The sequence below is a fragment of the Phyllobates terribilis genome, unplaced genomic scaffold (genome assembly GCF_046119375.1).
Source record: "Phyllobates terribilis strain yellow unplaced genomic scaffold, ASM4611937v1 Scaffold_3__8_contigs__length_932513732, whole genome shotgun sequence".
NCBI lineage: Eukaryota > Metazoa > Chordata > Amphibia > Anura > Dendrobatidae > Phyllobates > Phyllobates terribilis.
In genome coordinates, this window is record NW_027362763.1 from 2,840,805 (window position 1) to 2,856,155 (window position 15,351).

The window sequence follows — 15,351 nt, forward strand, 5'->3', positions numbered from 1 at the left end:
ACCGGCCAATGCAATACATATGTAGTTTTATTTCTGGCATATCATACATTTTACAAACTATTTTGTAATGTTAGTGCAGAAAATGTAAAAAAAAAAGCTGGTCCTGTAAGCATTGGTGGTATAGTGGTGAGCATAGCTGCCTTCCAAGCAGTTGACCCTGGTTCGATTCCTGGCCAATGCAAAACATGGGTGTGTTTTTTTTTCAGGCACGTCATAATTTTTACTAACAATTTTGTAGGGTTAGTGCAGAAAATGTGAAAAAAATGCTGGGTACCTTAAGCATTTTTGGTATAGTGGTGAGCAAACCTGCCTTCCAAGCAGTTGACCTGCGATTGATTCCTGGTCAATGCAATACTTATGTGGGTTTTTTTTTCCTGGCACGTCTTACTTTTTACTAATAATTTTGTATTGTTAGTGCAGAAAATGTAAGAAAAAAACATGACTTCTGAAAGTGTTGGTGGTATAGTGGTCAGCATATCTGCTTTCCAAGCATTTGACCCGGGTTCAATTCCCTGCGAACGCATGAATTGTTTTTCACATTTGGTGATGCTTTTAGTCTGTTTTAATTTTTCGTGTTAAGGCTCATGCTCCTCTTTCTTCTTAGAGTTTAGCAACCACGAAAATGAGAAAAAAATTGAAGAGAATATTTCTTAGATTTTTTTCAACTGTCTCATCTAACTGATCTTCTGCTCTTCAGTTGTTGATTAATTACTTTGTAGGGTTAGTCTCCAATACGAAAGCAATGTCAGGGTTGGCATTGGTGTTATGCTGGTGGGAGTAGTTGCTTTTTAAACAATAGGCCATAGTTTAATTCTTGAAGAACTCATTGTTTTTTGCATTTGGTGGTGTTTGGAATCTTTTTCACTTTCTGTGCTAAGGCTTATGCTTTAATTTCTTTCTTGGTAACACTTTAGCTACCTTAGTGGGCAGAAAGCAAAGCTAATTGAGAGAATTTGTAGGCAGAGGTGGAAAAGCTACATAACTGATTCCAAAAACTCCTCTGTCTTTAGAGTTAGTGTTAAAAATGCCAAAAATGGCAGAGGTCTTTAGGGGGGATTTGGTGCTGCTGTTGACTCTTTGTAATCTGTTTGAGCTAAGGCTCATAGTGTACTTTCTTTCTTGGTAAGAGTTTAGTTATCTTATTGGCAAAAAAGTGAAAATAATTGAGAGAAATGTAAGAATTGGTGGAAAAGCTCCATAGCTGATTCACAAGAATTCATCTTTGAGTTTTGGACAATGCTTTGCCTTGTTTTTAAACTTTTTAGTAATTGGCTCTTTCAAGACATATTCAGTCCTCCTTTTTTAAGTAAAACTTTAGCAGATTTAACAGCCAAAATCCCAAACCAGTCAAGTGGATTCATGCATTGGTGGTATAGTGGTGAGCATAGCTGCTTCCTAACCAATTGACCCGGGTTTGATTCCCGGCCATTGCAATACTTATGTAGATTTATTTCTGGCATATCATACATTTTACAAACTATTTTGTAATGTTAGTGCAGAAAATGTAAAAAAAAAAGCTGGTCTTGTAAGCATTGGTGGTATAGTGGTGAGCATAGCTGCCTTCCAAGCAGTTGACCCGGGTTCAATTCCCTGCCAATACAAAACATCTGTGTTTCTTTTTTTCAGGCACGTCATACTTTTTACTAACAATTTTGTAGGGTTAGTGCAGAAAATGTGAAAAAAATGCTGGGTACCTTAAGCATTTTTGGTATAGTGGTGAGCAAACCTGCCCTCCAAGCAGTTGACCTGCGATTGACTCCTGGTCAATGCAATACTTATGTGGGGGTTTTTTTCCTGGCACGTCTTACTTTTTACTAATAATTTCGTATTGCTAGTGCAGAAAATGTAAGAAAAAAACATGGCTTCTGTAAGTGTTGGTGGTATAGTGGTGAGAATCGCTGCTTTCCAAGTAGTTGATCCAAGTTTGATTCTCAGCCAATGCATGAATTGTTTTTCACATTTGGTGATGCTTTTAGTCTGTTTTAATTTTTCGTGTTAAGTCTCAGGCTCTTCTTTCTTCTTAGAGTTTAGCAACCACGAAAATGAGAAAAAAATTGAAGAGAATATTTCTTAGCTTTTTTTCAACTGTCTCATCTAACTGATCTTCTGCTCTTCAGTTGTTGATTAAATACTTTGTAAGGTTAGTCTCCAATATAAAAGCAATGTCAGGGTTGGCATTGGTGTTATGCTGGTGGGTGTAGTTGCTTTTAAAACAATAGGCCATAGTTTAATTCTTGAAGAACTCATTGTTTTTTTGCATTTGGTGGTGTTTGGAATCTTTTTCACTTTCTGTGCTAAGGCTTATGCTTTGATTTCTTTCTTGGTAACACTGTAGCTAACTTAGTGGGCAGAAAGCAAAGCTAATTGAGAGAATTTGTAGGCAGAGGTGGAAAAGCTACATAACTGATTCCAAAAACTCCTCTGTCTTTAGAGTTAGTGTTAAAAATGCCAAAAATGGCAGAGGTCTTTAGGGGTAATTTGGTGCTGGTGCTGACTCTTTGTAATCTTTTTGAGCTAAGGCTCATAGTGTACTTTCTTTCTTGGTAAGAGTTTAGTTACCTTATTGGCAAAAAAGTGAAAATAATTGAGAGAATTGTAAGAATTGGTGGAAAAGCTCCATAGCTGATTCACAAGAATTCATCTTTGAGTTTTGGAAAATGCTTTGCCTTGTTTTTAAACTTTTTAGTAATTGGCTCTTTCAAGACATATTCAGTCCTCCTTTTTTTAAGTAAAACTTTAGCAGATTTAACAGCCATAATCCCAAACCAGTCAAGTTGGTTCATGCATTGGTGGTATAGTGGTGAGCATAGCTGCTTCCCAAGCAGTTGACCCGGGTTCGATTCCCGGCCAATGCAATACTTATGTAGTTTTATTTCTGGCATAACATACATTTTACAAACTATTTTGTAATGTTAGTGCAGAAAATGTAAAAAAAAAGCTGATCCTGTAAGCATTGGTGGTATAGTGGTGAGCATAGCTGCCTTCCAAGCAGTTGACCCGGGTTCAATTCCCAGCCAATACGAAACATCGGTGGTTTTTTTTTTCAGGCACGTCATACTTTTTACTAACAATTTTGTAGGGTTAGTGCAGAAAATGTGAAAAAAATGCTGGGTACCTTAAGCATTTTTGGTATAGTGGTGAGCAAACCTGCCTTCCAAGCAGTTGACCTGCGATTGATTCCTGGTCAATGCAATACTTATGTGGGGGTTTTTTTCCTGGCACGTCTTACTTTTTACTAATAATTTCGTATTGTTAGTGCAGAAAATGTAAGAAAAACACATGGCTTCTGTAAGTGTTGGTGGTATAGTGGTGAGCATAGCTGCCTTTCAAGTAGTTGACCCGAGTTTGATTCTCAGCCAACGCATGAATTGTCTTTCACATTTGGTGATGCTTTTAGTCTGTTTTAATTTTTCGTGTTAAGGCACATGCTCTTCTTTCTTCTTAGAGTTTAGCAACCACGAAAATGAGAAAAAAATTGAAGAGAATATTTCTTAGATTTTTTTCAACTGTCTCATCTAACTGATCTTCTGCTCTTCAGTTGTTGATTAAATACTTTGTAGGGTTAGTCTCCAATACGAAAGCAATGTCAGGGTTGGCATTGGTGTTATGCTGGTGGGTGTAGTTGCTTTTAAAACAATAGGCCATAGTTTAATTCTTGAAGAACTCATTGTTTTTTTGCATTTGGTGGTGTTTGGAATCTTTTTCACTTTCTGTGCTAAGGATTATGCTTTTATTTCTTTCTTGGTAACACTTTAGCTACCTTAGTGGGCAGAAAGCAAAGCTAATTGAGAGAATTTGTAGGCAGAGGTGGAAACGCTACATAACTGATTCCAAAAACTCCTCTGTCTTTAGAGTTAGTGTTAAAAATGCGAAAAATGGCAGAGGTCTTTATGGGTAATTTGGTGCTGGTGCTGACTCTTTGTAATCTTTTTGAGCTAAGGCTCATAGTGTACTTTCTTTCTTGGTAAGAGTTTAGTTACCATATTGGCAAAAAAGTGAAAATAATTGAGAGAATTGTAAGAATTGGTGGAAAAGCTCCATAGCTGATTCACAAGAATTCATCTTTGAGTTTTGGACAATGCTTTGCCTTGTTTTTAAACTTTTTAGTAATTGGCTCTTTCAAGACATATTCAGTCCTCCTTTTTTAAGTAAAACTTTAGCAGATTTAACTGCCATAATTCCAAACCAGTCATTTTGGTTCATGCATTGGTGGTATAGTGGTGAGCATAGCTGCTTCACAAGCAGTTGACCCGTGTTCGATTCCCGGCCAATGCAATACTTATGTAGTTTTATTTCTGGCATATCATACATTTTACAAACTATTTTGTAATGTTAGTGCAGAAAATGTAAAAAAAAAAGCTGATCCTGTAAGCATTGGTGGTATAGTGGTGAGCATAGCTGCCTTCAAAGCAGTTGACCCGGGTTCGATTCCTGGTCAATGCAAAACATGGGTGTGTTTTTTTTTCAGGCACGTCATAATTTTTACTAATAATTTTGTATTGTTAGTGCAGAAAATGTAAGAAAAAAACATGGCTTCTGTAAGTGATGGTGGTATAGTGGTGAGCATAGCTGCCTTCCAAGCAGTTGACCCTGGTTCAGTTCTCAGCCAATGCATGAATTGTTTTTCACATTTGCTGATGCTTTTAGTCTGTTTTAATTTTTCGTGTTAAGGCTCATGCTCTTCTTTCTTCTTAGAGTTTAGCAACCACGAAAATGAGAAAAAAATTGAAGAGAATATTTCTTAGATTATTTTCAACTGTCTCATCTAACTGATCTTCTGCTCTTCAGTTGTTGATTAAATACTTTGTAGGGTTAGTCTCCAATATGAAAGCAATGTCAGGGTTGGCATTGGTGTTATGTTGGTGGGTGTAGTTGCTTTTAAAACAATAGGCCATAGTTTAATTCTTGAAGAACTCATTGTTTTTTTGCATTTGGTGGTGTTTGGACTCTTTTTCACTTTCTGTGCTAAGGCTTATGCTTTTATTTCTTTCTTGGTAACACTTTAGCTACCTTAGTTAGCAAAAAGCAAAGCTAATTGAGAGAATTTGTAGGCAGAGATGGAAAAGCTACATAACTGATTCCAAAAACTCCTCTGTCTTTAGAGTTAGTGTTAAAAATGCCAAAAATGGCTGAGGTCTTTAGGGGTAATTTGATGCTGGTGCTGACTCTTTGTAATCTTTTTGAGCTAAGGCTCATAGTGTACTTTCTTCCTTGGTAAGAGTTTAGTTACCTTATTGGCAAAAAAGTGAAAATAATTGAGAGAATTGTAAGAATTGGTGGAAAAGCTCCATAGCTGATTCACAAGAATTCATCTTTGAGTTTTGTACAATGGTTTGCCTTGTTTTTAAACTTTTTAGTAATTGGCTCTTTCAAGACATATTCAGTCCTCCTTTTTTTAAGTAAAACTTTAGCAGATTTAACAGCCATAATCCCAAACCAGTCAAGCTGGTTCATGCATTGGTGGTATAGTGGTGAGCATAGTTGCTTCCCAAGCAGTTGACCCGGGTTCGATTCCCGGCCAATGGAATACTTATGTAGTTTTATTTCTGGCATATCATACATTTTACAAACTATTTTGTAATGTTAGTGCAGAAAATGTAAAAAAAAAAGCTGATCCTGTAAGTATTGGTGGTATAGTGGTGAGCATAGCTGCCTTCCAAGCAGTTGACCCAGGTTCGATTCCTGGCCAATGCAAAACATAGGTGTGTTTTTTTTTCAGGCACGTCATAATTTTTACTAACAATTTTGTAGGGTTAGTGCAGAAAATGTGAAAAAAATGCTGGGTACCTTAAGCATTTTTGGTATAGTGGTGAGCAAACCTGCCTTCCAAGCAGTTGACCTGCGATTGATTCCTTGTCAATGCAATACTTATGTGGGTTTTTTTTTCCTGGCACGTCTTACTTTTTACTAATAATTTTGTATTGTTAGTGCAGAAAATGTAAGAAAAAAACATGGCTTCTGTAAGTGTTGGTGGTATAGTGGTGAGCATAGCTGCCTTCCAAGCAGTTGACCCGGGTTCAATTCCCGGCCAACGTATGAATTGTTTTTCACATTTGGTGATGCTTTTAGTCTGTTTTAATTTTTCGTGTTATGGCTCATGCTCTTCTTTCTTCTTGGAGTTTAGCAACCACGAAAATGAGAAAAAATTGAAGAGAATATTTCTTAGATTTTTTTCAACTGTCTCATCTAACTGATCTTCTGCTCTTCAGTTGTTGATTAAACACTTTGTAGGGTTAGTCTCCAATACGAAATCAATGTCAGGGTTGGCATTGGTGTTATGCTGGTGGGTGTAGTTGCTTTTAAAACAATAGGCCATAGTTTAATTCTTGAAGAACTCAATGTTTTTTTGCATTTGGTGGTGTTTGGACTCTTTTTCACTTTCTGTGCTAAGGCTTATGCTTTTATTTCTTTCTTGGTAACACTTTAACTACCTTAGTTGGCAAAAAGCAAAGCTAATTGAGAGAATTTGTAGGCAGAGGTGGAAAAGCTACATAACTGATTCCAAAAACTCCTCTGTCTTTAGAGTTAGTGTTAAAAATGCCAAAAATGGCAGAGGTCTTTAGGGGTAATTTGGTGCTGGTTCTGACTCTTTGTAATCTTTTTGAGCTAAGGCTCATAGTGTACTTTCTTTCTTGGTAAGAGTTTAGTTACCTTATTGGCAAAAAAGTGAAAATAATTGAGAGAATTGCAAGAATTGGTGGAAAAGCTCCATAGCTGATTCACAAGAATTCATCTTTGAGTTTTGGACAATGCTTTGCCTTGTTTTTAAACTTTTCAGTAATTGGCTCTTTCAAGACATATTCAGTCCTCCTTTTTTTAAGTAAAACTTTAGCAGATTTAACAGCCATAATCCCAAACCAGTCAAGTTGGTTCATGCTTTGGTGGTATTGTGGTGAGCAAAGCTGCTTCCCAAGCAGTTGACCTGGGTTTGATTTCCAGCCAATGCAATACTTATGTTGCTTTATTTCTGGCATATCATACATTTTACAAACTATTTTGTAATGTTAATGCAGAAAAAGTAAAAAAATAAGCTGACCCTATAAGCATTGGTGGTATAGTGGTGAGCATAGCTGCCTTCCAAGCAGTTGACCTGGGTTCAATTCCCGGCTAATACTAAACATTGGTGTTTTTTTTTTCAGGCACGTCATACTTTTTACTAACAATTTTGTAGGGTTAGTGCAGAAAATGTGAAAAAAATGCTGGGTACCTTAAGCATTTTTGGTATAGTGGTGAGCAAACCTGCCTTCCAAGCAGTTGACCTGCGATTGATTCCTGGTCAATGCAATACTTATGTGGGTTTTTTTTTTTCAGGCACGTCATACTTTTTACTAACAATTTTGTAGGGTTAGTGCAGAAAATGTGAAAAAAACGCTGGGTACCTTAAGCATTTTTGGTATAGTGGTGAGCAAACCTGCCTTCCAAGCAGTTGACCTGCGATTGATTCCTGGTCAATGCAATGCTTATGTGGGGGGTTTTTTCTTGGCACGTCTTACTTTTTACTAATAATTTCGTATTGATAGTGCAGAAAATGTAAGAAAAAAACATGGCTTCTGTAAGTGTTGGTGGTATAGTGGTGAGAATCGTTGCCTTCCAAGTAGTTGACCTGAGTTTGATTCTCAGCCAATGTATGAATTGTTTTTCACATTTGGTGATGCTTTTAGTCTGTTTTAATTTTTCGTGTTAAGTCTCAGGCTCTTCTTTCTTCTTAGAGTTTAGCAACCACGAAAATGAGAAAAGAAATGAAGAGAATATTTCTTCGCCTTTTTTCAACTGTCTCATCTAACTGATCTTCTGCTCTTCAGTTGTTGATTAAATACTTTGTAGGGTTAGTCTCCAATACGAAAGCAATGTCAGGGTTGGCATTGGTGTTATGCTGGTGGGTGTAGTTGCTTTTAAAACAATAGGCCATAGTTTAATTCTTGAAGAACTCATTGTTTTTTTGCATTTGGTGGTGTTTGGACTCTTTTTCACTTTCTGTGCTAAGGCTTATGCTTTTATTTCTTTCTTGGTAACACTTTAGCTACCTTAGTTGGCAAAAAGCAAAGCTAATTGAGAGAATTTGTAGGCAGAGGTGGAAAAGCTACATAACTGATTCCAAAAACTCCCCTGTCTTTAGAGTTCGTGTTAAAAATGCCAAATATGGCAGAGGTCTTGAGGGGGAATTTGGTGCTGCTTTTGACTCTTTGTAATCTGTTTGAGCTAAGGCTCATAGTGTACTTTCTTTCTTGGTAAGAGTTTAGTTACCTTATTGCAAAAAAGTGAAAATAATTGAGAGAATTGTAAGAATTGGTGGAAAAGCTCCATAGCTGATTCACAAGAATTCATCTTTGAGTTTTGGACAAAACTTTTCCTTGTTTTTAAACTTTTTAGTAATTGGCTCTTTCAAGACATATTCAGTCCTCCTTTTTCTAAGTAAAACTTTAGCAGATTTAACAGCCATAATCCCAAATCACTCAAGTTGGTTCATGCATTGGTGGTATAGTGGAGAGCATAGCTGCTTCCCAAGCAGTTGACCCGGGTTCGATTCCCGGCCAATGCAATACTTATGTAGTTTTATTTCTGGCATATCATACATTTTACAAACTATTTTGTAATGTTAGTGCAGAAAATGTAAAAAAAAAAGCTGATCCTGTAAGCATTGGTGGTATAGTGGTGAGCATAGCTGCCTTCCAAGCAGTTGACCCGGGTTCGATTGCCGGCCAATGCAAAACATGGGTGTGTTTTTTTTTCAGGCACGTCATTATTTTTACTAACAATTTTGTAGGGTTAGTGCAGAAAATGTGAAAAAAATGCTGGGTACCTTAAGCATTTTTGGTATAGTGGTGAGCAAACCTGCCTTCCAAGCAGTTGACCTGCGATTGATTCCTGGTCAATGCAATACTTATGTGGGTTTTTTTTTTCCTGGCACGTCTTACTTTTTACTAATAATTTTGTATTGTTAGTGCAGAAAATGTAAGAAAAAAACATGGCTTCTGTAAGTGTTGGTGGTATAGTGGTGAGCATAGCTGCCTTACAAGCTGTTGACCCAGGTTCAATTCCTGGCCAACGCATGAATTGTTTTTCACATTTGGTGATGCTTTTAGTCTGTTTTAATTTTTCGTGTTAAGGCTCATGCTCTTCTTTCTTCTTAGAGTTTAGCAACCACGAAAATGAGAAAAAAATTGAAGAGAATATTTCTTAGATTTTTTTCAACTGTCTCATCTAACTGATCTTCTGCTCTTCAGTTGTTGATTAAATACTTTGTAGGGTTAGTCTCCAATACGAAAGCAATGTGAGGGTTGGCATTGGTGTTATGCTGGTGGGTGTAGTTGCTTTTAAAACAATAGGCCATAGTTTAATTCTTGAAGAACTCATTGTTTTTTTGCATTTGGTGGTGTTTGGAATCTTTTTCACTTTCTGTGCTAAGGCTTATGCTTTTATTTCTTTCTTGGTAACACTTTAGGTACCTTAGTGGGCAGAAAGCAAAGCTAATTGAGAGAATTTGTAGGCAGAGGTGGAAAAGCTACATAACTGATTCCAAAAACTCCTCTGTCTTTAGAGTTAGTGTTAAAAATGCCAAAAATGGCAGAGGTCTTTAGGGGGAATTTGGTGCTGCTGTTGACTCTTTGTAATCTGTTTGAGCTAAGGCTCATAGTGTACTTTCTTTCTTGGTAAGAGTTTAGTTACCTTATTGCAAAAAAGTGAAACTAATTAAGAGAATTGTAAGAATTGGTGGAAAAGCTCCATAGCTGATTCACAAGAATTCATCTTTGAGTTTTGGACAATGCTTTGCCTTGTTTTTAAACTTTTTAGTAATTGGCTCTTTCAAGACATATTCAGTCCTCCTTTTTCTAAGTAAAACTTTAGCAGATTTAACGGCCATAATCCCAAACCAGTCAAGTTGGTTCATGCATTGGTGGTATAGTGGTGAGCGTAGCTGCTTCCCAAGCAGTTGACCCAGGTTCGATTCCCGGCCAATGCAATACTTATGTAGTTTTATTTCTGGCATATCATACATTTTACAAACTATTTTGTAATGTTAGTGCAGAAAATGTAAAAAAAAAAGTTGATCCTGTAAGCGTTGGTGGTATAGTGGTGAGCATAGCTGCCTTCCAAGCAGTTGACCCGGGTTCGATTCCCGGCCAATGCAAAACATGGGTGTGTTTTTTTTTCAGGCACGTCATAATTTTTACTAACAATTTTGTAGGGTTAGTGCAGAAAATGTGAAAAAAATGCTGGGTACCTTAAGCATTTTTGGTATAGTGGTGAGCAAACCTGCCTTCCAAGCAGTTGACCTGCGATTGATTCCTGGTCAATGCAATACTTATGTGGGTTTTTTTTTTCCTGGCACGTCTTACTTTTTACTAATAATTTTGTATTGTTAGTGCAGAAAATGTAAGAAAAAAACATGGCTTCTGTAAGTGCTGGTGGTATAGTGGTGAGCATAGCTGCCTTCCAAGCTGTTGACCCAGGTTCGATTCCTGGCCAACGCATGAATTGTTTTTCACATTTGGTGATGCTTTTAGTCTGTTTTAATTTTTCGTGTTAAGGCTCATGCTCTTCTTTCTTCTTAGAGTTTAGCAAGCACGAAAATGAGAAAAAAATTGAAGAGAATATTTCTTAGATTTTTTTCAACTGTCTCATCTAACTGATCTTCTGCTCTTCAGTTGTTGATTAAATACTTTGTAGGGTTAGTCTCCAATACGAAAGCAATGTCAGGGTGGGCATTGGTGTTATGCTGGTGGGTGTAGTTGCTTTTAAAACAATAGGCTATAGTTTAATTCTTGAAGAACTCATTGTTTTTTTGCATTTGGTGGTGTTTGGAATCTTTTTCACTTTCTGTGCTAAGGCTTATGCTTTTATTTCTTTCTTGGTAACACTTTAGCTACCTTAGTGGGCAGAAAGCAAAGCTAATTGAGAGAATTTGCAGGCAGAGGTGGAAAAGCTACATAACTGATTCCAAAAACTCCTCTGTCTTTAGAGTTAGTGTTAAAAATGCCAAAAATGGCAGAGGTCTTTAGGGGGAATTTGGTGCTGCTTTTGACTCTTTGTAATCTGTTTGAGCTAAGGCTCATAGTGTACTTTCTTTCTTGGTAAGAGTTTAGTTACCTTATTGCAAAAAAGTGAAAATAATTGAGAGAATTGTAAGAATTGGTGGAAAAGCTACATAGCTGATTCACAAGAATTCATCTTTGAGTTTTGGACAATGCTTTGCCTTGTTTTTAAACTTTTTAGTAATTGGCTCTTTCAAGACATATTCAGTCCTCCTTTTTCTAAGTAAAACTTTAGCAGATTTAACGGCCATAATCCCAAACCAGTCAAGTTGGTTCATGCATTGGTGGTATAGTGGTGAGCATAGCTGCTTCCCAAGCAGTTGACCCGGGTTCTATTCCCGGCCAATGCAATACTTATGTAGTTTTATTTCTGGCATATCATACATTTTACAAACTATTTTGTAATGATAGTGCAGAAAATGTAAAAAAAAAAGCTGATCCTGTAAGCATTGGTGGTATAGTGGTGAGCATAGCTGCCTTCCAAGCAGTTGACCCGGGTTCGATTCCCGGCCAATGCAAAACATGGGTGTGTTTTTTTTTCAGGCACGTCATAATTTTTACTAACAATTTTGTAGGGTTAGTGCAGAAAATGTGAAAAAAATGCTGGGTACCTTAAGCATTTTTGGTATAGTGGTGAGCAAACCTGCCTTCCAAGCAGTTGACCTGCAATTGATTCCTGGTCAATGCAATACTTATGTGGGTTTTTTTTTTCCTGGCATGTCTTACTTTTTACTAATAATTTTGTATTGTTAGTGCAGAAAATGTAAGAAAAAAACATGGCTTCTGTAAGTGTTGGTGGTATAGTGGTGAGCATAGCTGCCTTCCAAGCTGTTGGCCCGGGTTCGATTCCTGGCCAACGCCTGAATTGTTTTTCACATTTGGTGATGCTTTTAGTCTGTTTTAATTTTTCGTGTTAAGGCTCATGCTCTTCTTTCTTCTTAGAGTTTAGTAACCACGAAAATGAGAAAAAAATTGAAGAGAATATTTCTTAGATTTTTTTCAACTGTCTCATCTAACTGATCTTCTGCTTTTCAGTTGTTGATTAAATACTTTGCAGGGTTAGTCTCCAATACGAAAGCAATGTCAGGGTTGGCATTGGTGTTATGCTGGTGGGTGTAGTTGCTTTTAAAACAATAGGCCATAGTTTAATTCTTGAAGAACTCATTGTTTTTTTCCATTTGGTGGTGTTTGGAATCTTTTTCACTTTCTGTGCTAAGGCTTATGCTTTTATTTCTTTCTTGGTAACACTTTAGCTACCTTAGTGGGCAGAAAGCAAAGCTAATTGAGAGAATTTGTAGGCAGAGGTGGAAAAGCTACATAACTGATTCCAAAAACTCCTCTGTCTTTAGAGTTAGTGTTAAAAATGCCAAAAATGGCAGAGGTCTTTAGGGGGAATTTGGTGCTGCTGTTGACTCTTTGTAATCTGTTTGAGCTAAGGCTCATAGTGTACTTTCTTTCTTGGTAAGAGTTTAGTTACCTTATTGGCAAAAAAGTGAAAATAATTGAGAGAAATGTAAGAATTGGTGGAAAAGCTCCATAGCTGATTCACAAGAATTCATCTTTGAGTTTTGGACAATGCTTTGCCTTGTTTTTAAACTTTTTAGTAATTGGCTCTTTCAAGACATATTCAGTCCTCCTTTTTTAAGTAAAACTTTAGCAGATTTAACAGCCAAAATCCCAAACCAGTCAAGTGGGTTCATGCATTGGTGGTATAGTGGTGAGCATAACTGCTTCCTAACCAGTTGACCTGGGTTTGATTCCCGGCCAATGCAATACTTATGTAGTTTTATTTCTGGCATATCATACATTTTACAAACTATTTTGTAATGTTAGTGCAGAAAATGTAAAAAAAAAAAAGCTGATCCTGTAAGCATTGGTGGTATAGTGGTGAGCATAGCTGCCTTCCAAGCAGTTGACCCGGGTTCAATTCCCGGCCAATACAAAACATCGGTGTTTTTTTTTTTTCAGGCACGTCAAACTTTTTACTAACAATTTTGTAGGGTTAGTGCAGAAAATGTGAAAAAAATGCTCGGTACCTTAAGCATTTTTGGTTTAGTGGTGAGCAAACCTGCCTTCCAAGCAGTTGACCTGCGATTGATTCCTGGTCAATGCAATACTTATGTGTTTTTTTTTTTCCTGGCACGTCTTACTTTTTACTAATAATTTCGCATTGTTAGTGCAGAAAATGTAAGAAAAAAACATGGCTTCTGTAAGTGTTGGTGGTATAGTGGTGAGAATTGCTGCCTTCCAAGTAGTTGACCCGCGTTTGATTCCCGGCCAACGCATGAATTGTTTTTCACATTTGGTGATGCTTTTAGTCTGTTTTAATTTTTCGTGTTAAGTCTCAGGCTCTTCTTTCTTCTTTGAGTTTAGCAACCACGAAAATGAGAAAAAAATTGAAGAGAATATTTCTTAGATTTTTTTCAACTGTCTCATCTAACTGATCTTCTGTTCTTCAGTTGTTGATTAAACACTTTGTAGGGTTAGTCTCCAATATGAAAGCAATGTCAGGGTTGGCATTGGTGTTATGCTGGTGGGTGTAGTTGCTTTTAAAACAATAGGCCATAGTTTAATTCTTGAAGAACTCATTGTTTTTTTGCATTTGGTGGTTTTTGGACTCTTTTTCACTTTTTGTGCTAAGGCTTATGCTTTTATTTCTTTCTTGGTAACACTTTAGCTACCTTAGTTGGCAAAAAGCAAAGCTAATTGAGAGAATTTGTAGGCATAGGTGGAAAAGCTACATAACTGATTCCAAAAACTCCTCTGTCTTTAGAGTTAGTGTTAAAAATGCCAAAAATGGCAGAGTTCTTTAGGGGGAATTTGGTGCTGGTGCTGACTCTTTGTAATCTGTTTGAGCTAAGGCTCATAGTGTACTTTCTTTCTTGGTAAGAGTTTAGTTACCTTATTGTCAAAAAAGTGAAACTAATTGAGAGAATTGTAAGAATTGGTGGAAAAGCTCCATAGCTGATTCACAAGAATTCATCTCTGAGTTTTGGACAATGCTTTGCCTTGTTTTTAAACTTTTTAGTAATTGGCTCTTTCAAGACATATTCAGTCCTCCTTTTTTTAAGTAAAACTTTAGCAGATTTAACGGCCATAATCCCAAACCAGTCAAGTTGGTTCATGCATTGGTGGTATAGTGGTGAGCATAGCTGCTTCCCAAGCAATTGACCCGGGTTCGATTCCCAGCCAATGCAATACTTATGTAGTTTTATTTCTGGCATATCATACATTTTACAAACTATTTTGTAATGTTAGTGCAGAAAATTTAAAAAAAAAACTCTGATCCTGTAAGCATTGGTGGTATAGAGGTGAGCATAGCTGCCTTCCAAGCAGTTGACACAGGTTCGATTCCTGGCCAATGCAAAACATGGGTGTGTTTTTTTTTCAGGCACGTCATACTTTTTACTAACAATTTTGTAGGGTTAGTGCAGAAAATGTGAAAAAAATGCTGGGTACCTTAAGCATTTTTGGTATAGTGGTGAGCAAACCTGCCTTCCAAGCAGTTGACCTGCGATTGATTCCTGGTCAATGCAATACTTATGTGGGGGTTTTTTTCCTGGCACGTCTTACTTTTTACTAATAATTTCGTATTGTTAGTGCAGAAAATGTAAGAAAAAAACATGGCTTCTGTAAGTGTTGGTGGTATAGTGGTGAGCATAGCTGCCTTCCAAGCAGTTGACCCGGGTTCGATTCCCTGCCAACGCATGAATTGTTTTTCACATTTGGTGATGCTTTTAGTCTGTTTTAATTTTTTGTGTTAAGGCTCATGCTCTTCTTTATTCTTAGAGTTTAGCAACCACGAAAATGAGAAAAAAATTGAAGAGAATATTTCTTAGCTTTTTTTCAACTGTCTCATCTAACTGATCTTCTGCTCTTCAGTTGTTGATTAAACACTTTGTAGGGTTAGTCTCCAATAAGAAAGCAATGTCAGGGTTGGCATTGGTGTTATGCTGGTGGGTGTAGTTGCTTTTAAAACAATAGGCCATAGTTTAATTCTTGAAGAACTCATTGTTTTTTTGCATTTGGTGGTGTTTGGACTCTTTTTCACTTTCTGTGCTAAGGCTTATGCTTTTATTTCTTTCTTGGTAACACTTTAGCTACCTTAGTTGGCAAAAAGCAAAGCTAATTGAGAGAATTTGTAGGCAGAGGTGGAAAAGCTACATAACTGATTCCAAAAACTCCTCTGTCTTTAGAGTTAGTGTTAAAAATGCCAAAAATGGCAGAGGTCTTTAGGGGTAATTTGGTGCTGGTGCTGACTCTTTGTAATCTTTTTGAGCTAAGGCTCATAGTGTACTTTCTTTCTTGGTAAGAGTTT

The 15,351-nt window shown here is 36.9% G+C and overlaps 12 non-coding genes across 12 annotated transcripts; all 12 read left to right on the top strand.

Moving 5' to 3' along the window:
• Positions 1–109: 109 nt before the first annotated feature.
• TRNAG-UCC (transfer RNA glycine (anticodon UCC)) lies at positions 110–181 on the top strand. Its single transcript has one exon. It is a non-coding gene; the product is annotated as a tRNA-Gly (tRNA).
• A 2,602-nt stretch (positions 182–2,783) lies between these two features.
• Positions 2,784–2,855, top strand: TRNAG-CCC (transfer RNA glycine (anticodon CCC)). Its single transcript has one exon. It is a non-coding gene; the product is annotated as a tRNA-Gly (tRNA).
• Positions 2,856–4,203: 1,348 nt separating this feature from the next.
• On the top strand, positions 4,204–4,275 carry TRNAV-CAC (transfer RNA valine (anticodon CAC)). Its single transcript has one exon. It is a non-coding gene; the product is annotated as a tRNA-Val (tRNA).
• Positions 4,276–5,622: 1,347 nt separating this feature from the next.
• On the top strand, positions 5,623–5,694 carry TRNAG-UCC (transfer RNA glycine (anticodon UCC)). The gene has a single exon. It is a non-coding gene; the product is annotated as a tRNA-Gly (tRNA).
• Positions 5,695–8,467: 2,773 nt separating this feature from the next.
• TRNAG-CCC (transfer RNA glycine (anticodon CCC)) lies at positions 8,468–8,539 on the top strand. The gene has a single exon. It is a non-coding gene; the product is annotated as a tRNA-Gly (tRNA).
• A 96-nt stretch (positions 8,540–8,635) lies between these two features.
• Positions 8,636–8,707, top strand: TRNAG-UCC (transfer RNA glycine (anticodon UCC)). Its single transcript has one exon. It is a non-coding gene; the product is annotated as a tRNA-Gly (tRNA).
• Positions 8,708–8,978: 271 nt separating this feature from the next.
• TRNAV-UAC (transfer RNA valine (anticodon UAC)) lies at positions 8,979–9,050 on the top strand. The gene has a single exon. It is a non-coding gene; the product is annotated as a tRNA-Val (tRNA).
• Positions 9,051–9,889: 839 nt separating this feature from the next.
• Positions 9,890–9,961, top strand: TRNAG-CCC (transfer RNA glycine (anticodon CCC)). Its single transcript has one exon. It is a non-coding gene; the product is annotated as a tRNA-Gly (tRNA).
• Positions 9,962–10,057: 96 nt separating this feature from the next.
• On the top strand, positions 10,058–10,129 carry TRNAG-UCC (transfer RNA glycine (anticodon UCC)). Its single transcript has one exon. It is a non-coding gene; the product is annotated as a tRNA-Gly (tRNA).
• Positions 10,130–11,311: 1,182 nt separating this feature from the next.
• Positions 11,312–11,383, top strand: TRNAG-CCC (transfer RNA glycine (anticodon CCC)). The gene has a single exon. It is a non-coding gene; the product is annotated as a tRNA-Gly (tRNA).
• Positions 11,384–11,479: 96 nt separating this feature from the next.
• Positions 11,480–11,551, top strand: TRNAG-UCC (transfer RNA glycine (anticodon UCC)). Its single transcript has one exon. It is a non-coding gene; the product is annotated as a tRNA-Gly (tRNA).
• A 1,352-nt stretch (positions 11,552–12,903) lies between these two features.
• Positions 12,904–12,975, top strand: TRNAG-UCC (transfer RNA glycine (anticodon UCC)). Its single transcript has one exon. It is a non-coding gene; the product is annotated as a tRNA-Gly (tRNA).
• The last annotated feature ends 2,376 nt before the right edge of the window (positions 12,976–15,351 follow it).